Source organism: Notechis scutatus, chromosome 3 (assembly GCF_049901735.1).
Source record: "Notechis scutatus isolate UNSWTSFEM ecotype Mainland chromosome 3, rNotScu1.2, whole genome shotgun sequence".
Classification (NCBI taxonomy): Eukaryota; Metazoa; Chordata; class Lepidosauria; order Squamata; family Elapidae; genus Notechis; species Notechis scutatus.
This window is the reverse complement of record NC_142011.1, coordinates 181,333,604-181,355,748: the sequence shown is the minus strand read 5'-3', so window position 1 is coordinate 181,355,748 and position 22,145 is coordinate 181,333,604. Positions and strand designations below refer to the sequence as shown.

Sequence of the window (22,145 nt, the reverse complement as noted above, 5' to 3'; positions counted from 1 at the left end):
CTCTTCCTGCAGCAGCTAACTAGGTAGTCCACTGTTTTTTCAGCTTCTTTGCAGAAGCACAATATGCTTTCTGTTGCTGTCTTCTCAATTATTATTGCTATCGATATTATGACATTGTCCCAGATGGGAGAAAAGTAGCTCAAGAACACAAACTCCTATGTCTTACAAACATACATACACAAGACAAGGATTCAAATTACCACAATAGCTAACCAAAGCCCATCACTATCTACAGTATATAAAATACAAATTAAGGAGCTTAAAAAAATTAGTTCGTGTTTCAGTTGTATTTGAATGGCCAATCTTCCAAAGATTAATTTCAGGTGCTCTTTTTTTGCTTCTGCTACCAAGTTTTTATAAGATACAGGATTTTCTCCATCTGTGGAACTCAGATAGTCCAACCTTCTGTCTCAGAAAGGGCCCTCAGAAATACATGCAGTAATGGAAATGAGATTTTTTTTTGAAAAAAAAAAAAACTTATTTGCCATGTCACTTCCCTAAAAAGCTGAAATTCTACAAATTAGAAATTGCTTCACAGCTTGAAATCCCAGGCAATAGAGCCATATAGGAAAGATATAAAAATGTCTATAAAGGCACTTTTAGGAGCTGCACTGAAGCTGAACCAATAGCAATTACTATTTCAGTAATATATGGGTTTAATTCATTTTTTTCTAAACTTCTTCAGTTATTAATTTTCTCAGTTCATAATGTTATGTTTGGAATCAACAAATTTATTGCTTAGGGGTTTTTTTTCATCTCAGTGCAACTGTGTTAATACATATACACACAAACACACATGTTTAGGGAGAATTACAGGTTATCTGAACAAATGTGGGCTGGCCACCCAAATTTATCTGTAACACATAATTCAATGTACATATGTTAAATGCAACACATACATTGTTGACAATTACAATGTTTACTTTATATCTTTATATTATTACAATGATTTGGAGACTATATAGCATATGTGCATAATGTTGTCAGGAGGTGAGATAAAGTAGATGATATTACCCAACAAAAGGAGAGAAATTTCACTGGAATGTAAGGTGGCTGGGTCAAAAACTGCTCTACCATTAGACCCAAATGAACCTAAACAAGGAACATTAATGACCATCTCCTAAGCTTGGTTCAGAAATGTCTTACTCTATCATGCCTCGTCAATAGTACACTGAGCTCCAAAGAGAGTAAATACAAAATGGACAAGAAAAGTTGACCTTTGGCAAGAAGATTGGTTCTTTAAAGCTTCATACTCTTCAGAGAAAAAGGTAGAATTTGGAGCAGCATATTTAGGTACTATAAATCCAAATGTGCTGTAAAGGTTTCCTTTATTCACTTTTAGAATTTTATGGTGCAGCAACCATAATCAGCTAGTCTCATGGTTACCTGTGAGATGCAGATCTTTTCCTCACAGCATGTTTACCTCGGTCAATGAGAAAGTTACAACAAAAAAAGCACCCTTTTATTATCCAGAAAACTCATCTCTAATGGATTAAAATTAATCCCCAATAAATTTAGTCTCACATGGAATTAAACTTGATCCCTCAACTAGGCAACAAACTGTCAATTAACCATTTTTTGTCTATCTTGTTCAGGAAAGAATTGGAGAAAAAGGCCAACTGAAAGAAAACATCTCTGCCACAAAATTTACCACTGAGATCTGGCCACACAGAACATATTTCCACAAAACTGACCATCCTATGCTCTTTTCACCTACCTAAGCAGTGTGGAAAGAGCTAGTGATGTCATACCAGAAGTATACTATTATAAGGGCTTGTGAATACTAGCTATTTGGGAAAAGTACATGTTTTGGGTTTGGTGGATTTTGAACCAGTTTGTATGATGGTGTGCAGTCATAGCTGCTGTTAAGTAAACATGATTGGGTGGTTGATGGGGCAAAGTACATTGAAAACAAAACACTGTTGGGCTTTTGGTAGCATTCTGTCAAATATAGTTAATATTACGCAGATAATATTCTGTTCTTGTTACTCGCCTTATCTTGGAGACTTGGAATATTTCAAGAACATAATATTAAGGTATGTCATGCAAAACAGTTATCTTCTTTTCCTTATAGTTACTTGAAAAAAAAAAAACAGAAAACCACCCCCCCCCCCCCCCCCCCCCCCACCCACCCCCCCCCCCCCCCCCCCCCCCCCCCCCCCCCCACCCCCCAAAACACCTACACTATAAATATTTGGGTGCCACAGCTTTATTATAAAATTTGACTAGATTTACTCAAAGGTTTGTCTCTGAATTTGGGTACTGTCAGTTTACAGAAATGACAGAAATATATAACTGGATTTTCTCTCTTTTTAAGTGTTAGTAAGTAACTGCTGCTCACAATTTGGAACAAGCTCCTGGCATGGGGGAAACAGAGTTAAAAATAGTACTGTAGAAACCAGTGAAAGTCACTGATACAACCAAAGCAATTTTTTTTTAATACAGGTAGAGATAGACCTACATAATCTGAAGATGGGATTTCGCAACAGGGGCAATTGGCAGTTTAAAGAATTTTATTAGAGAAATGGCATTGTACAAATTCATATTTCATAGTTCTCTTCTGCATTGCATTATCAGAGGACAATTATGTAGTAAAATGACATGAAAAGAAGTATGGACTATGTTCTTGCACCATCTATTTAGATTAGTCCAGAAATCTTGCTCCTAAATTTAGTATTTGTTAGACTGTTACCTATTGTGTCATAGCACAATACATTATTGGTGAGAGTAACTTCCAGTGATATTTAATGTAGAACTACCACAGGGACCTTAGACCATATTGTCTTTGAATAATCTTTGTGGCTCAAAATTTTCTGGGTAACCTAAAGCTTCTTGGTCTGTCTCGGGATCTCTGTGTCTCTATCTCTGTGTCTCTGTCTCTCTTTCTCTTTCTTTCCTCTCCTCTCTCTCTCTCTCAAACTGGATGTTCTAATATTATTTTCCTCTTTTTTGACAATAATTTTTACTTTCAATGTATCTGCAGGTACTTTAGTAAATATCCAGGGGACTATAATATTATTATTAGCCACACTGTCACCCAGATGTTTAAACTGGATTTGCCTTTTTTATCCACCTATTTAGTCCTTCCCAAGGACCTGGGATAGGTAGATATTTGATGGTATTAAAGATATAATAGAAGAACATAAGCTATTCCAAGTAAAGCTGCCTTTTGCAATTGACTGAGGATGGTGCTAATATTACTATTATCAATAATAAATCTGCAGATTAAAACAGTTGTTATTGCAAGTTATCAACTTTAACATACTACATTAATACCACTGAAATATTTAAATGTGCTTCTCTATACATTTTTGGTATACTTTTTGATAAAAGATTCCTGAAAATAGGAATAAAGTATGAAGAATGCCAGTTCCATTTGCCCTTTGCTTTAACTATGCTGAGAATGTCAACAAAGTTAAAGATGATTCTGTCCTGCTATGGAAATCCATGCTATTTCCCTTTACAGTTCTGCTTCTCTGCTTCTCTGGTGTTTCTCCTTGGGGAAGAAGGAGATAGAGATAAGAGTAAGCACCAGCTTAAATATTCCGCCCATAAATTTAAAGTGAACCTTCCTAGCATGGTTGCTGAAAATGCTTTTCTAAAGCAAGTGGAATGAGAGAAATAGCAAAAAAAAATGTATGATAGCAGAATTCTAGATTGGGCTAGTCAAAGATACTTTCGTTTTGTGAAAAATAGTTGCTCCTTTTTGAATAGCAAGCTTATGTGCAACCAGGTAAATATTTACAATATTTAGTCAATGCGCAGGAATCTGGAAAAGGGATATATACTAGGTATACTATATCTGAGATGTAGTAATCAGGATGATCACTAGATGTCAGAAAAATGCTGGGGTTTTCTGTAACTATTTGTTGCTGCCAAATAATCAGCTGAATTTTAGCAGCTCAGCTGTGATAGTATTTTGCAAACCTCAGAGGTGTCCTCAGAATCCAATAAATTCATCAAATGATAACATGTGTCCCAATGGCATGACACAAACCATCCCTTTTATACATGCACATGCTGTCATGATGTACTTATGTCCTGATTTGGCCACACCTCTTGTAGAGGCTCTATGCAAACTTATTTCTTTAATGTTTTAATATTGTTATGTTTACAATTTTATTGTAACACCCAGAGTCTCTTTGCAAAGTAAGATGAGCAGCATATAAATAAAATAAATAAATGCATGTGTTTGTTAGAATATATCTCATTACAATATATGGCTAACTTCTGGCAAATGTGCATCAGTGTATTTTGTATATAATTTTCCCAATACCCTGCACAATTGATTAGAAATAGCAGTGCACCCTAACAATGTCCATTTTTCATATAAAGTTTTCTTACAACTTTCTGATCAAAACTGCATCTACCATAAAGAGCAATAAAATGGATACATTGATAAACTGGCAGCTGTTTTTCTTTCCCCACAATCTGGGTGAAAACACTATTGCAGAGGGAAAAAATGGGTACAGTGAATGATGAGCACTATTTGGAAAATATTTGGCAAAAGAAATTTTGAGCAAGAGGAGGAGGAGAAGGAGAAGGAAGAAGAGGAAGGACAGGAGGAGGAGGAGAATGACAAGATAACAAGGGCGGAGGGAGGGAGGGAGGGAGGGAGAGAGAGAGAGAGAGAGAGAGAGAGATGATAAGAATTATTCACATCACATCCTGCCATTCCTATTCCATCTCAGTGAACAAAGTTTCATAAATTGTTTTAAATGGGACACATGGTTATATTTTGATTGTACATTTCAAGCAGTCTTTTCCAAATGTTTGCAATCATGTACTTCTAAATAACATTTAGAAACTGCCGAGACTGCCTAATAAATAAACACCATCCTTATCTTTTCACTGTTAAGAACACCAGATGTATATGTGTCATATTTTTTGTTAAATATAAGGTTACATTTGTATGTGCCTTCTTATTCCATGCATTTTAAAAGCCTAAATTTTGTACCAAAATTCTAATCCAAAAATAAATATTTACTTCTTAAATTACTGTATGTACTTTATCAGCATAAAGATCAAGAATCTTTATAAAAGCCTCTGGATATTTAGATGCTACAGGCTCATGGATTTCCTGCCCATTACAACCTTATTTTTAGATATTCAGCATCATATTTCAAAGTGCATTTTTGTTTTTAACTTACATGTGGATGATTACAGATCCATTTAGGAAAGCACGCACAGACTCGCTATTGGTAACTGCACGCTATTGGTTCACTCTTTAATTTTTCAATGTTAGCATTCATATTCTTACCTGTATTGTCTCTTGTATGCTTCAGTGAATCTGTTTATGCCACTGATTAATTTTGTGTGTGTGAATCATCAGTGGTGGGATTCAATTTTTTTTTTACTACCGGTTCTGTGGGCGTGGCTTGGTGGTCATGGCAGGGGAAGGCTATTGTAAAATCTCCAGTTAGAGGTGGTATTTGCCAGTTCTCTGACCTACTCAAAATTTCCGTTACTGGTTCTCCAAGAACTGGTCAGAACCTGCTGAATACCACCTCTGTGAATCATCTGAATGGTTAGTGCTGTGGGAAAATAGAGACTGGGGTCTCAACAGCTATCTGTCATAGCTTGTGAGGAAGTGAATGGACTTAGTCTGTGAATGTCCAAAAACGTCTGGTGGTCCATAATCTAAACATTGAATACTAGCTTGGGAATTCTGGGTATTGAAGCCCACACATTTTAAAGTTACTGAGATTGAGAATCAATTATTTAAAGTGTCAGTGAAATAAATATCGTTCATGTATATGCTGGTTGTGAGCTACTTGGTGGTTTCTGAGCTTGGTTGTTTAGTCAACTAGGTAACATCATCAGGGCTATGGTGCTTTTTCTTGTGCTTTTCGTTCACTCTTGACTGCTAGCAATTGCTGGCAGTTAGCAATTTTTCTTAGCAAGATATTTAGAAATGGTTTGCCATTGCCTTCTTCCTAGGACTGAAAGAGAGCAACTTATGGTCACCCAGCTGGTTTCTATCATAGGAAAAAGGAGAACTTATGAGGTCTCTCATTTTTTTGTATGGTACCTTAACTACTATACCCAACTGCCTCTCATATATATGTCATACTGACATGAAACTGTAATGGACTGCATTTTTTTGCACATGAGCTGTGAAAAGTAGTTTTTCTTTCTGTAATGCTCATGTTTATGAACTCATAACATTTCATGTGTTTCTGTATTTTAGGTGACTGTTTTTATATTCTTCATCCAGCATTGCTCATAATCCTTTGTTCCAGAGCATCACGTTAAATTCTGCTAAACAGATACCATCAGGAATCAAGTGTTTTGTCTGCTTTAAAAATGCTGCAGTTAAACTAAAATTTACCTGATCTTTTCCTCTATAAAATAATTGCCACTTTTATTATTTTTTATTTATTTTTATTACTTGGATGCATAATGAATATGGAAGATATAGCTAAAAATCAAATACTTCTGTATATTCAGCTTTTAAACAAGGAATCGTAGAAAGAAGTAAGTCCTTTGAAATTATAAGCAGAATTGAAGTTGGCAAGCCAGAACAAAATACAAAAATGTTATTGACTTCAGTTCATCGCCATCCATTTGTTAACTTCACTTGGGCAATTTTAATCTCTAGAAAACCAAATTATTGAGGTGAAATGTGAATTCAGAGTTATAATATGAATCTAAAGTTGGAATAGCTATATAGTATTTTTCCCTTGTAGTTCTTTTCTACAATAGAACCTATAACCTCAGTTTAATACTCTTAGGAAGGATTATGAGTATGATAAAAAAATTTTAAATTATTATTTTTGATCATTCTGGATCAGTAGTTCTTAAGCTGAAACTATTACCTCTTTCCCTGGGCTTAAATAAAGTCATTAACACTAAAAAAATAGTTTATGTTGTTTTCATGCTGACAGAAGTTCCAAACTGGATCCTCAACTTACAAACAAGCAATTATAAATTGCTCCGTGATTTCCAAGATATGCCCAAATTACCATGTTGGGCAAAATTGCCCCCAGGTTAAGAACTACAGCTCTAGATGTACAGTACATACTTCAAATTAATTTTTCTGAACATAAGGGTGATAACCTAAAGAAAGGAAATTAAAAAATGTAAAATATTCAATAAATGTTTAATTATATTTGTGTCTTATTTGTAAATAGTCTCTTATTACAGGGCAGAAAAGAAAGAAGAAAACTGCATTCCTGATCGTTAGTGGTTCTACTGGGGGAATCTGAGGCTGTGGATTGTTTCCCTCTAGTCTAGTCCAAATCCCAAGATGGCTATCACTGAACTTCTTTTTTTTTTAAATAAAGTTTTATTTGGGTTTTCACACATACAAAATACAAGTAAAACATCTTTTTTGAAAATAGCATGGTCCCGGGTTGAACTTCTTTATACAGACACAAACTCAATTTCATGCTCCTTTTTGTATTCTATTCCATATCTTATACTATTCTACATTTTCTATATAGTTTTTCCCCTCTTTTAATTTTCTCAATTTTATTTTGATTATCGCATCTCAATTCAAATAATTATATTTATACTATTGTCTGTTCTGTTTCAATTTCATATTATCTTTTCTCATTAAACAAATTTTCTCCTGTAGTTACTAATTGGAGAATGACACTTTATATCTTTTAATTACATCCATTCAACTCTTTTTTAAACTTCAATATATACCTTAAGGTTATGACCTTCAATATAATACATAATACATAACTTCCAATCGAATTCTGCTGGTACATTCTAAAAACACACCCTATATTCTTTTAAAAAAAAAAGATTATAAATATATGTAATTATAAACCCTCATTCCATTCCAATTCAGTTCTATCATTAATAATCATTAAAATCTTAACATCTTTAACACTTCTTTTCAATTAAATATCATACTTCCTTAAAGACACATATAATCTCCATAATTAATTTTCCCCTTATTTCTCTTTACATATGTTCTGTAAATCATTAAATATTCATTTTGTTACATTTATTTATTGACACTGAATTACGATAGCAATTTTATCAAACAGTTTAATCATACATTGTTTCATATTTTCTAAAATTATTTGTTTCTAATATAACAATATTATCTTATGTACCCTTGCAGATCCCCTTTTTCCATTAAATTTTCACCCATTATCTCTAAGTAGGCCCTGTTTCTCTATATTTTGTTTCTGTCCTTTATAACTTCTTTTCCTTTCTTTCTTCCCTCTCTTCTTCCCCCTCCCCTTTTTACCCCCCTGTCTCTCTACTTCTAATTCTCTCTTCTGCATTTCCCTCTTCTGTTGCTTTCTGATTTTATACTTATTTTTCACTCTATTTTTTTTGGAGTTGTTTTTCCCAGTCTTAAATTTTCCATTCTCTTTCCCCCCTTTCCTTTTTCCCCCCACCTAAGATTACTTGTTCATTAAAGATGGCTTCTTCTTTGTCGCAATCTTCTTGTTCTGCAGGCATTTTTGTTGTTTCTCATAATTCCAAATCTCCATTTCTAAAAACTGAAATACGAAGCCAAAAGAACCTCTCCCTTCTTGTGCATCTTCTTTGTACTTTTTAAGTTCCATTTTCAGTTCTTCTAAAAGTGGAGCCATTTTAAACAGTTTTAAACAACCACCCGATTGATTTTAGTCATTCAAATACAATAACCAAAAATCCAGAAATCAAGTAATCCAAATAGTCCCAAATTATTTCTTCTTATTTCTTTTTCCACTTTCTCTTCCTGGGGTTTTTGTTGCAATATTTCAGTTAAAATGTATCTTTTGGAAGTCTTGTTGAGATTTTGCTGTAAGTTCTTTTTAATTCCAGGCAGTCTCCTCCCTTCCAGATCCTGCCCCTTTATTCTTTTTCTCTCCTTTCCTGTTTTCAAAAGCTTTTGATTATCCAGAAATCTTTATTATCCCTTTAACTTTTTATTTTCAGAATTAAATGTCTATTAATGTCAAAGTGGATTTTTTTTCCAATTTCTTGCTTAAGTTTCTTAGCTGTCAGTATAGGAAAAGAAGAAAAAAACCCCAAATCTTTTCCCTTTTCTCTCTCCTTTGCAGCTTAAAAATCTTCTTAGAGAACAATGTTATTGTTTTTTTTTAATAGTTTCAATTCCTTATTTGTTGCTTTTGCTGTTTGACCCGGTCAACCAAAACTTTCTCTTCTTATCTTCCTCCTGCACATTCTTTTCCGGTTGAGTTCTTCTTTGTGGTGGCCATTTCTGACCACTGCTACAACCATCTTTGGGAAAGGGAGTAATGGCCAGCTGGGGAGGAGAGTTGCGGCTCTCCTCAACCCTGCAGGTAGTCTCCCCCCTCTCACCACCTCTACGGGGTGGCTTAGCCCCGAAACCAGCCGGCTCGGGGTGCTCCAGCAGCGAGCACGGATCGAAGCCTCGCAGAAACGAGGTTTTGATCTGTCGCCGAAGAAGCTCAAACCGGAAATCGGCTGTCACTGAACTTCTTGTTTGCATCACTTCAAAGCAAATGTATCTCATGATCATAAAGAACATAAACTATTTGAAAAGTAACAAAAATTACAGCACAAATTTCTAGGAAAGATATGGCTGGCTAGTTTTCCATACTTCCTAAAACACCGATTGTCTAATTTGCAATTAAATAGGAAACTGCCAATCACAATGGTAGAACTGACTATTTGCATTTCAGCAAAAATTGGTATCACATGTAGGAGATAGTTCACAACAAGTCGGTTTGTATCAAAATTATAGCCTGGCCCACTCTTCCTTTACTTCACCATATCTTTTCTTTTTTATCCCATATTAATATTTTTCATATTACAACCATAATTCATACAGTACTTGTTTATGTCTTTATATACCAACACATTAAAAGGCACAGACCTGAGCTTTGTATTCCTAACTAGTTATCTGAGAAAAATCTGTTGATAGCTCAATCCTATTTCCGCTATGACCACCAAATTTAGTTTGGTGTGACTCCCAAAAGTGTTCTCTGTCAGTTATGTGTATTGGTGTTTATTGTATTCTAAAATAATTTAATGATGACAGAACTAAAATGATGATTTTGAGGGAGTATGAAATAGCTGTACTATTCTCAAAAGCCTTTGCTTCTGGCTTAAATTATGATTTTGGATTTAAATTTAGCTTGACCTGAGGTTTCTTGGCTTCTCCATCACTTCCTCATTTTCAGCCAAAGTCTTCCATCTGAAGAGTGACCATGAGCTTTCCTTAGCTTTCCAGGTCCCTGTTATGAGAAAAATATTATCCAAAGTATTCCTGGAAGCATTCATTCTTGCCAGGGTCAGGGATTTGTAGTTTTTCTCTCTCAGTGAATTGAAAACAGGCTTATGCTATTTTCAAAATAGCAAGAAATATTCAGAAGCAATACAGTTTTTCCATCCAAAGCTAAGCTGTTTTCCTACCTGAGGCAAAAACCATGTTAGCATTTTCTTCTAGTGTCTTCTGAAACTAATTGGATTAGCTGTTTGGTTCATAAAAATTTAGGGGCTAACAGCTTCCTCCATTAGCAGTCTCCTAAAATGAGTCACCTGAGATGACTTATGTTTTCCTCTGCCTAAAGATATAACTGTCCCCGTTTTCACCTGACCTTTTCTCAAAGAAAATGTTGTCTTTTTTATTGAAATCATTGAGAATTGGTTGTTCATTCATGTGTTTGTTTTCCATGAGAAGGGTCGGTTATGCATTATGGACATACACATGTCTGAATTTGGTAGATAGTTTCAAGCATTGCCCATGCGGGTAAATGGTGACACAATATTATACTAAACTATAAACATTCCCCTTACTCTCTGCTGGAATTCTTTCTATGGCATTGGAAGGCCTGATATTGCAGAGGAATATATAAAAATGCCCTTACTGTCATCAAAAGTATTACCTGATAGACTTGCAAAGCAGCTGAATAACTCAACAGATACTTTGACCTGTTCCTATTCATCTCAATGAAACTTGAACAGAAGGTTCTCCATGAATAATTTCCTATTCTTAGAAGAGATAGTCTTAGCAATCAATGAGTTTTAAGCCTGTATTGTCAGTTACAAAAAAGAAATGACTAAATATCCATCTTTTACATTATTTCTATGTAGGGCAGAATCTACAGCTACCCAGATAAATTTGCATTCTTGCTGTAGGCATTTATGAGTGCTTTTATGTGAGAGATTGGAAGCTTGAATACACAATTACTGAAACATTTAAAGGTCTTGTTTTTATTTTAACTGCATTCTAATTGAAAGCATAGCATTTGACTATATGAATACTCAGCACCATGATTAAAATTGCATGCAAAGAATTGTAATGGGATACAGACACTTTCAAGCCAAGGTCATCACTTGCACACATCTCAAGTTCTAATTGACTGACAACATTACCATTATGTTTAGTTATTGGGTCAATGTAAAATGAATCAATGGGCCAGACATATGCTTGACTTGACAGTTTCTGATTGCAGAGTAAGAGTTCAGCTATCATGAGATGCATATTGATACTGCTTCAGAAGCAAATATTGTAGACCACGATTCAGTTCTAGCACACAAGGATACTTTCAGCATTCATATTCATATTCATTGAAAGAAGCTTTCTAAATTCAGTGACCTAAATGCATTATTAAATGCAGACTAAGATATAGCATGAGATCAATATGAGTGATGTTTTTAATTGATTACATCATCAAGTTGGCATTGAATTTTTGCAATAATATAGATAGATGTTCTCCAGGATAATCAGTCTCCAAAATGGCCTTCAGATCTTAAAGTAATGTATATATTACTATGGTAATGGTGGTGGTGGTATGGTAGTGGTGGGTTAATTATGGAGCTGTGATTCCACGAGGACTCACAGACTGTGTACTGGGTCTATCTGAGGCAATACCACCTTATCCATGACTATTAATGGAAAGTTTCCAGCACCAGAAGTTCTGAACACCCAAAACAATCTTGCTTGAGTCCTGCTGAAACCTGTTGCGTCCCATTTAGGTTTGCACAGCCTCCAGACACTGAGATAGGATGTCACAGCATCCCTCAAAAGCCTGGAATAGAGATATAAAGGTGGGTATCAGCATACGTCACCCCAAACTGTTGGATGAACTCACCCAGCAGCCTCATGCACATGTTAAAAGATGAGATCATGGATTGGACCTTTCCTGTCCTATTAACATTGACCAGAAACAGATCTGGAGGGAAGAGGAGATCCAATAAAATACCCTGTTGCTCACTCCCAACTCCTGGAGCCAGTCTAGACAGATAGTATTGAGACTTGTTTAGATGTCAAGAACAGTTAGTGTAAAGGTATGTGGTAATGATCAGATTAAACTGTGTGTGTGTGTGTGTGTGTGTTTACTTACATACAGTTTTAATATCTCTAAAATTATGTTTAAAATTTAGGAAAAACACCACCAAAAATTGTACAGACATAAAAATATAAACATTTGGGAATGGCATGAAGGCCTAGAAATGGAGCCCTTGCCTCACAATCAGGAGGTTGTGAGTTCAATCCTAGGTAGCACCAGATATTTCTCTGGGTACAAACAGAAAATATCTGCTGTGAGCTCCATGTAGGCCTCAGGAAGGGCATCCAGCCAGTAAATGCATAGCTCCATTCAGTGACGCCGACTTCACCCTGATGCAAGGGATTACAGGGTGATTAAAAGAAAAAACTATATAAACATTTGCTCAATAAAAATGAGGTTGGTATTTGGACTTCAAACTTTCTTTTCCATTGTCTCTGTGTATGTGTATGTATGTGCACATGCTATTGTAAAAATTAAATTTGTAACCATGCTAGCATTTGGTTTCTTACCTGTTACCCATCAACAAGCTCCATTGAACAACTGGGATTACTTCTAACTAACATGTAAAATGTTATGAGTGGATGATAATTCTATAAAACAAATGCTTATAGTTTTGGCATGTTGTTTATTATACATTGTGAGTCTTAAAATCTAAGGAAAATTTTTCTTTACGTGAGCAGAATTTTAATGTTACCTTGCTTGCAATGAACACTTGAACAAGCCTATTTTTAATGAGAGTTTCATTCCTAAATTCATTGCTTTTTTTGTCTGCTGGTTTTACAAATGGCAATCTGCAAATTCTTTTTTTAGATATTTGTTTCAGCTGTCTTTTTCCTGTTACATTGGTAAGTGATACTGCTACAAATGCAGCCTCTTCCTGTCCAGCTGTTTTGTTTGTTATGAGATGACGGTCATGATATGATTTGAGCACAATCCAAATTAGAACCTCATTTAGCTTCTCGTCTTTCCAGTTCCTGATGTAAATCCTCAGAAATGCTGACATTGACCTCATCCTGATGCTCATTGTCCTGTTTATTTAAATAATGTAGGATATATATCAGTTCAAAGCACAATTTTTGGGCTGTGGTCAAAGTAAAATATCTGCATTTTGCTTTCTTACTTAAGATTTCATGAGTTTTCTTTTTCCTTAATAAGGAAAGATTATTTTTTGATTTATGATTCTGAAGAACTTTTTTAAATTCTCCATCTCTTTCTTGCTTTTAAACAAAACCCTGTTCTTTATTTATTTGAAAAATAAAAAAAAACTTTTTCATACTGGCACAGAATCCTTTTGGGTCTTTAATTATTGATCATATCTCTAGTACTACGCTTTCTGATAATGTGAAAAACATGGAGCTTTCATGTAAATGGCAAAGCCTGTTCTTATCTTTTTAAGAATTCCTAACAACTTCCTAAACTATCTATAGCAGGTTCCATTTATAGCTTGCTAGTACAAAAGTATCATTTACTTATTAATGTTTAAGAGAGCCACTGTTTATCAGGTTTGGTAAATTAGGTTCATTGTATTTCAGAACTGTGTTCGAGTTTCGACTATATAAACTAATGGGTTGCTGTATTAATATTCCAGGCAACTATCTATTGTAACTGAATATGAGCAGCATTTATTAAATATGCTGGACAGATATGTGACAACAAAACAATGCATTCCATGTTCAGTTTGAATGGAATACTTTTATTGTCCTGCCTACTTTTATATTCATGCTAAATGTTTGTTCTTTGTAATTTATAAAGAACTTTGTAATTTACAAATCATCATAATCATCAATCATCTGCAGCCTTCCTTCCTTCCTTCCTTCCTTCCTTCCTTCCTTCCTTCCTTCCTCCCTCCCTCCCTTTCTGCCCCCTCCCTCCCTCCCTCCTTCCCATTCACTTTTCCTCCCTCCCTATTTTATTGCATTTTTTCCTGCTTTTTTTCTGTCCTTAGTGTGGATGTGCAAAAATTAAATTTGCACTTTTGGCAAATATTTCTTATTCTATGTAATTCTTCATTTTGCTTTTTTTTTTTTTTACTTCCTTTGCAATTGTTTCCTTTCTCTTTTTATCATAAGTACTTTTCTAATAAAGTCTAATAAAATATATGTTCTTGTGAGCAGGAGTTCCAAAATTCTAAGTTGCTTAGTTTTGATGCTTTGTATATTTCAATGCAATTGTATTTTTGGATTATTAATCCACATTGTTTAATGTTAAATGCTTCAGACCACTGCTCATAAATCTTGAAAAGAAAACTAACTTGACAATGGAGAAACAGCCTGCTTTCTTTGCACTTAACTGCAAAACAATGGAGCAGAAATGCCTATCTGTTTAGCAATGAGATTGCCCTCTAGTGGGTTGCTTTACATGCAGCTGCATTATTATCCTGAAATAAAAAAATGATTTGATTCTCCAAAATACACCTTTCAATACTTTGACATTCCATGCATTTTAGTGGATTGTATCATAACATACTTAATGATAAGAAACATATATTTTCTATATCATTTGACCAAAATTGTACACAAGGTTTCAGAATGAAGCCTGTAGTGACAAAGCAGCTGAGTAGCCTAATGAGATTTTTCAAATCTGAAACTATGCAATTAAACTGAGTGTGTGATTGTCACTTGAATGCTGCTGTGTATGGATTAAATCAAACTCAATACTCCCCAGCCATTATTCACATTACGCTGAGTTTGAAATGCTTGGTTAAGTTTTCCAAATTAGTCTGTATGTCAAAGTTGCCAGCCTTGTTTGGTGTAGGGAATGAAACTTGTGTTCGCAGCACAATTTGGAAATGAAAAAGGTAATTCAGAATAATCAATGAGTGACAGAAATGAAGCACCCCATCTAGTTGTGCTTTCTCATGCATAGAAGGTTAATTCTGGAGAATAATTGTTCCACATCAATTATTATAAAAGATCACAAGACAGTTTAACAAGGACAGACCCATTGCTATTCTTCTTACATGCACAAACTCTCAGGCATACTCTGATAATAAAAAATATCTGGATATGTTGAAATAGTTTGGATTGGCTCTTTTTACTGGTATATAATATTGAACATGAAAATCAGAAAACAATAGCAATATTAGCCCCCAAAACAACACATTTCCTGATCCAAATTATTTCTCTGAAGGATGCTGGTGCATAGTTTGAGAGATTATGGATGTCGCTTTACACTTGATTATAGTTCAGTACTAGGTTTGTTTTGATTTGCATAAGGATCAAGCCCAAGCAGATATTTTTCTTTCCTCCTTTCTTCTATATGTTTTTGTAGATTTTTATTTTCAATAAATAAGTAATACAAACAATGTGAGGAAGAGATATTGGAGATTAGAAATGGATTCCTATTGCCTTCTTCCAGTATGCTCTCCAAATGTGAAATGGAACCTGGAACTAAAGTGATGCGATAATGAAAAGCTTGTCTAGCATGGAATCTGCTGATGACAAAGAACAGAAAGCAGATCTTCCCTAGACCTTGCAGTGCTTATCTAATAGTATCTGTAATGAGTGCATTAATCTGGCAAGATTCCTGTAAATAGGCAAGCAGAAATACATGTGTCATTCTGATCAACTAAAGAGCGCAGAGAAAAGCAAAAAGATGATACAGGATTTGGAGGCTAAATCATATGACGAACAGTTAAGGGAACTATTGTAGGTATGTCTAGCCTAATGAAAAGAAAGGATTAGTGATGATTAGCTGTCTTCCAGTACTTAATGGACTGTCACAGAGAAGAGGGGGTTGACTTATTCTCTGAAGCACCAGAGGGCAGGACAAAAAAGCAATGGGTGCTTGTTAAAGAGAGATTCAGCCTGGAATTAAGGAGGAATTTCTTGACAGTGGGGAGAATTAATCATGGAACAGCTTGCCTCCCAGAGTTGTAGGTACTCCATTGCTGAAGGTTTTCAATAAAAATTGGGATGCAATAAGGTTGAGGTTGAAATTGAGTTGGACTAGAAAGCCTCCAAGGTCCCTTTCCATTCCTATGATTCTATACTTGTGTCCTCCTGATTCCTTGTACCTTACAAGATGCTACCTAGATCCAAGCACGACAAGGCAGGCCATTGCTGAGATCAACTGGATCTCAGTCTATTCTCCTTTCTCAGTAATTATGAATCATATCTTATTTGGTAGGAACATCTAGGCCCTTTCAAAATACTATCTTCAGGCATAGGTCTGCATAAATAGGAGAAGGTGATATAAAGTTAACATGATGCTGGATGACACATATTGACACATCCTCCTAGAAATACCTACATAATCTTCTCAGGAATTCACATAGGCAAAAATAAAACTTCCAAACTCCTTTATTCCCTTTCTCTAATCCATTTCTAATCAGTGTCATATTTTTGCTCATGGTCCAGGGAAAGAATTATAGCAATCACCCTAAGCTTATAAAGATGTACATCAAGATAAACAAGAGCATGACCACATAGAATAGAGCATTATTTATTAAACATACAATTCCCAGATAAAATCATTCAAATTTATCTTCAGTACAGACTAGCATATCCTGTACAATATTTTAAGAGTTCCCTATGATGTACCTATGATAGTGTAATATGGCAGTGGTGGGATTCATTTTTTTTTACTACCGGTCCTGTGGGCATGGCTTGGTGGGCATGGCATGGCTTGGTGGGCAGGCTTGGTGGGTGTGGCAGGGGAAGGATACTGCAAAATCCCATTCCCTCCCCACCCAACTAATCTGCTTTCCAGCTCTGTTCTCCTGTGTAGGGCAACAAAAGAAGATCCAGCCAATCAGCTGGGACAAGAGGCAGAGAATAGATGAGGGTGGGGCCATTCAGAGGTGGTATTTACCGGTTCTCTGAACTATTCAAAATTTCCGCTACCGGGTCTCCAGAACTGGTCAGAACCTGCTGAATACCACCTTTGTAATATGGTACCACTTGTTTAAAATTACAAAATGGCTAATCCAAGGACAAAATGTTTTTTATTACATAGAAAGGCATAATGAATTATTTTCATTTAAATTTTAATATGAGTATTCAATTCATATTTCTTGGAATTCTAGAAAAACTGGATCATACCTCCAGAGGTGGGTTTCAAATTTTTTAACAACCGGTTCTGTGGGCATGGCCATGTGACTGGGTGGACATGGCTTCTTCTTCTTTTTTTTTTGCAGCACCCTCGCGCTCTATTTTTGGGCCTCCTGGATCTCAGTGGAGCCGCCTGGGAAGCGTTTTTGTTCCCAGAAGTCTTCTCTGAGGCCCAGAAAGGCAAAAAATAGAGTGCAGTGGGGGCCATGCAACATCCCTCCATGCTCCGTTTTTGGGCTTCCTGGGCCTCAGGGAAGCCTCCTGGGAAGCGTTTTTGCTCCCAGAAAGCTTCCAAGAGGCCCAGGAAGGGAAAAAATGGAGCACGGGGGGGGGGGGGCAGCTCCCCCTGCACCCCTTTTTGCTGCCTGGGCCTCAGGGAAGCCTCATGAGTGAAGCAGTAAGACAGCAAGTGGGAACCCGGCACAGCTGATTATCGGAACAGCTGATCGTCGGGAGGAAAAAAAAAAGAAATACCTTAAGGAGTGACTGGGTGGTGGAGAATACAGTCAGCGATGTCAGGCATGTGCGCAATGTCATGCATGTGCGATATGGACTGACTGGGAGGGGAGGGATGAACAGAGAGGGGCAGGGGCAGCCAGAGGTACAATTTGCCACTTTTCCGAACTGCACAGAATTGTAACAACCAGTTCTATAGAACCGGTCCGAACTGGTAGAATCCCACCCCTACATACCTCCATCCTTAAATATGTATTCGGCTGAATTTTGTCGTGTGAGGGTTTTCAATTAAAATATATATACACAATATAAAATTGAGTACACTAAGTCAAAGTATATATATTATAAAAAATAGTTTGCAAACTGTATGCATTCTAGAAGTATGTAAATATTTGTATATTAGGAGAACTTTGAAATTTTTGTCAGGTTTTTTTTTGACCTCTAACATTCCTGCAGAACAGGGACTGAAGCACATTAAAAACAAAATAAATAGTTTTTGATATTTTGTTTGCTATTCCTTGAAGTTCTGCATGTCATTTCCACCTAACTGATCATCTTCATAGTTATATGCAAATAAGTTATAACATCTGCAATTCAAAGTAACATTTCTTTTATTATTTCAGTTTGGACCTTACCTTCCTATCTCTAGTGCACTTATAACACAATTGAAACCCAATAAAAACAGCACTAAAAGCACCATTAACTCAAAATACCTAGGAAAAGAAGATAGTCTTTAATTCTTCCTAAAGATGGAGCGACTGGGACTCTTGAGTGATAATATTCCGTTGTTTGGGAGCAAGGCAGTAATTTATTTGAGAAAGTGGCCAGGTGGTTCACACACAAAAAATCAAGTCAATATATACAGTATTTGTCAGCTTTAAGTTTTCACAAAGCTCTGTTGTTCTTATTTATTGTCAGATTCAGAAAGTACAAAGCAATTTCTGCTCTCTGAGATGAAGTTTATTGAGTAATTTTGGGCACGTGTCAGAACAATACTTACGTCACATAAATATTTTGATGGTAAAATATTATCTATGTATGTTCCCCTAAGAAGTGTAAAATGCATACCTAGTACAGATAATCTGTGATTAATAACTGTCTTGTTCAGCAACTATTCAAACTTATAGCAGTACTGAAAAAATAGATTTGTGACCAGTTCTCAAACTTACAACTCTTGCAGTGTTCCCACCGTCATGTGAACATGATTCGGGCACTTAGCAACCAGTGTACATTTACAATGGTCACAGTGTCCTGTGATCATCATTTGCAACTTTCAAGTCAGCTTCCAGCAAGCAAAGTTGGCAGATAATGCAAATTGCAGTCACATGACATTGCACTTAATGACTGATTTGCTTAACGATTGCATGAAAACTGAGATTGTAAGTCTGAGTTGGTCGCATGATGTTTCACTGAATGTCACTTAGCCTTGGAGTTGTGATGGTAAGTGGGAATGACTTTGAGACAAGAGGGAAGAGATGCTACCTAGGGAATGATAAAATGCAAGTGGGGTAGCCTGCAGCTGCATGATGGACTGAGAAAGAAACTCAGAAAGGAACCTCTCTAACTTACCAGGCTACAAAACAAATATGGGAGATTTGTTCTTTCAGGCTTGCAATTAGCTCATCTGGTCATGTTTTCTGGCTTGTTTACTTGAGAAGGCTGACAGGAATTGATGGTCCCAATTGCAGTGGTTAAATGAAGACTAACTGTAAATGGATAAATATAATTGGTGAACATGCACTTTGTAGCACTGGACATTCACTGGTAAAGGAATATAATTCGCGTACTCTTTACTATATCCTTTCAAAATTTTATTGGCGATCCATTTTGGCAAAGAACTTGGATATTCCTATATTAAGCTAAATAGGTGAAGAAGAAATGACTATAGCCATATTGCTAATCAAAATTATAGAAAACATGACATAGATCATTATCCTGGTCACCACTCGTTTCTCTCAATTATTGATTCAAATTTGCATTAACAGATTCCTGAAATTTTATTTTGTATACTAGAACATGAGCGTATTTTTTCCCTGAAGGTGTCATGAGTCATCTGGCTCTGAAACTGCATTATGCTGATTTGCTAAAACTCCAGACCATCTTCCCTGTTGTTTTGTTATCTCACCCATCTTTTTCACAATAGCATCACCTTTCCTTTCTTCTCATGGAATTGCTATCCTGTCATTTGACCTATGCCACCATGACTACAATTTCCAATGTCCGAGGTCATATGACATTGCCTCTCTCTGATTCACTAACATTCCATTACCACTTCTCCTTTGCATTGTGTGCCGTAAATCCTACCTTTAATCCTTTAGTAACAACTTTGGAGTCTTTGCCTTTCATTGAGATATCTCTATAAAATCCCTAAGCAGTTATATGGTAAAAAAAAAAAAGTCCAGCAATGCAAATTTTAATGTACTTTGTGTAGCCTTATTTTCTACAATCAAATTCTTTACCAAATAGCTTGGAAGAATTCTTCTAAGAAATAATATCTCAATCACAACTGGAAGAAACAAAAAACTTCAGACCCAAAGGGAAACAGATGCTAATTTGAAAGTTACTAATGGAGATGAATAATGAAGTGATGTTATGGCTCAGTGGCTAAGTTGCTGAGCTTGTTGATCAGAAAGGTTGGCAGTTCAGCAGTTCAAATCCCTACCACTGCATAACGGAGTGAGCTCCCATTACTTGTCCCGGCTTCTGCCAACCTAGCAGTTCAAAAGCATGTAAAAATGCAAGTAGAAAAACAGGGACTACTTTGGTGGAAAGGTAACAGCATTTCATGCACCTTCGGTGTTTAGTCATGCTTTGGCTTTGTAACAGAGATTACTGACTATTGACTGGATCTGCCTGCATGAGATCTTTTACAGCCAATTCTGGAAATAGGTAGCATTTTTCAATTAATGCTTGTGTATATACGTGGTGTTCTAAATCAATTTATGAAACTAAATATATAATTTCCTTTGTATTAACTAGCACAGTGTACATAAATGAGGGAGGGGGAATATTAACTCATTTTCCATATTGCTATTTAACATGTCTTTTTAATTCAAAATAATATAAATTCAGTCTAACAATGAAGGACTAAGAACATAATAAACATATATTCCACTCTAGTGTGGAAGAAACTAACAATTCTGTAGCTTAAGTCATTGATCATGGTGCATACCAGAGACTTCACTACCACTAGAGACTTCAGCTATTTAGCAAGAAAGGGTGATGTACCAATATTATGTGCATTTCTCTCTCCTTCCTTTCTTCCTCCTCTTCCTTCCTCCCTTTTCCAATTTCCAGATCACCAACTTCTATTTTATCACTCTTGAAATAAGTGCAAGTGACTAGTTTGTGAACTGCATGGAATGGAAATAGTTTTTGATTGCCATAGTAACAAAATATATCAGTGAGGAAAAGAGAACTTGACTATAAAAATGTAAAGCCTTTAGGCCTCAAGCAACACGAAGAAGCAATTATTTTCCAAACATGAGGGTCAACAAAATAAGTACTTCTGTTTCTAGTATATTATTTTGTGTTTATTATCATAAAATGGGGAGCATCAAGCAAATCATTTCACTCTTTTTTAGAGAGAAATGCTGTTGTGTTTTGCAATTTTCATTCTCTCTGGCTATTTTTAAATGAAATGTGAAAATTCACTTTTATCAATTTAAGATTGGTACTCCGTAATGCATCTTATATTTGACTGCTGATCTGGTAATGCTTTATGTGGTTTACTGTTAGTTATTTATGTCGTTGTTTATTAATCAATGATTTTGTTCAATGTTGTGCTTATACATGGTCATGGCTGGTTTGCCAGGTATGTCCTGTCAGAAATTTGACAATAAGTAAACAAACAAACAAACAAACATTTCACATTTTACTTCAATTAAGAGTACTAAATATGGAATAGAAAAATCCAGATCTAGATGGCAGTAAATAGATAAGAAAACCTTTAAAACTTTCTACTATCCAGATTTTGGCTACGCAGATTTGGTAACTCTAAAAGTCAGAAATCTGGCTCGAAATCAATTCCAGTCAATGTATGATTGCCAATTTATAGACATGTCTCATTTCTCTTGTAAAACTGAGATAAGAAGGGAAGATGAAGGGAATACATTAAGTATCTTCAAAAGAGCTTACAAAAATCCCTTAAATGTATAACTGTTGTGGACATGCATTCTTGGATAAGCATACGACATTCCAGAAACATTTACAAAGGTTTCTGTTTGGTGTGTGATATACAGATGCAAATAACAGAAATGGAGGATGGAACAATAATTGGCAATCATTCTGAGAGAAATAGTGCCACAGTTAGTGCTCTTGAACTAATTGTCAGTTGAATATTACACTTTAGAATTTACTGTTGGGAAAAAAAAGATTAACAATTTATGGGGTAGCAGAAATTGGT

General features: G+C 35.7%; 1 protein-coding gene across 1 annotated transcript in view; it reads left to right on the top strand.

Moving 5' to 3' along the window:
• The first annotated feature begins 1,882 nt into the window (after positions 1-1,882).
• MMP16 (matrix metallopeptidase 16) overlaps positions 1,883-22,145 on the top strand; it is a 178,141-nt gene continuing 157,878 nt past the window's right edge. Inside the window, exon 1 of the mRNA XM_087961977.1 lies at positions 1,883-2,036. The gene's annotated coding sequence lies outside the window, so the exon portion shown is untranslated. The remainder of the gene's footprint in view (positions 2,037-22,145) is intronic.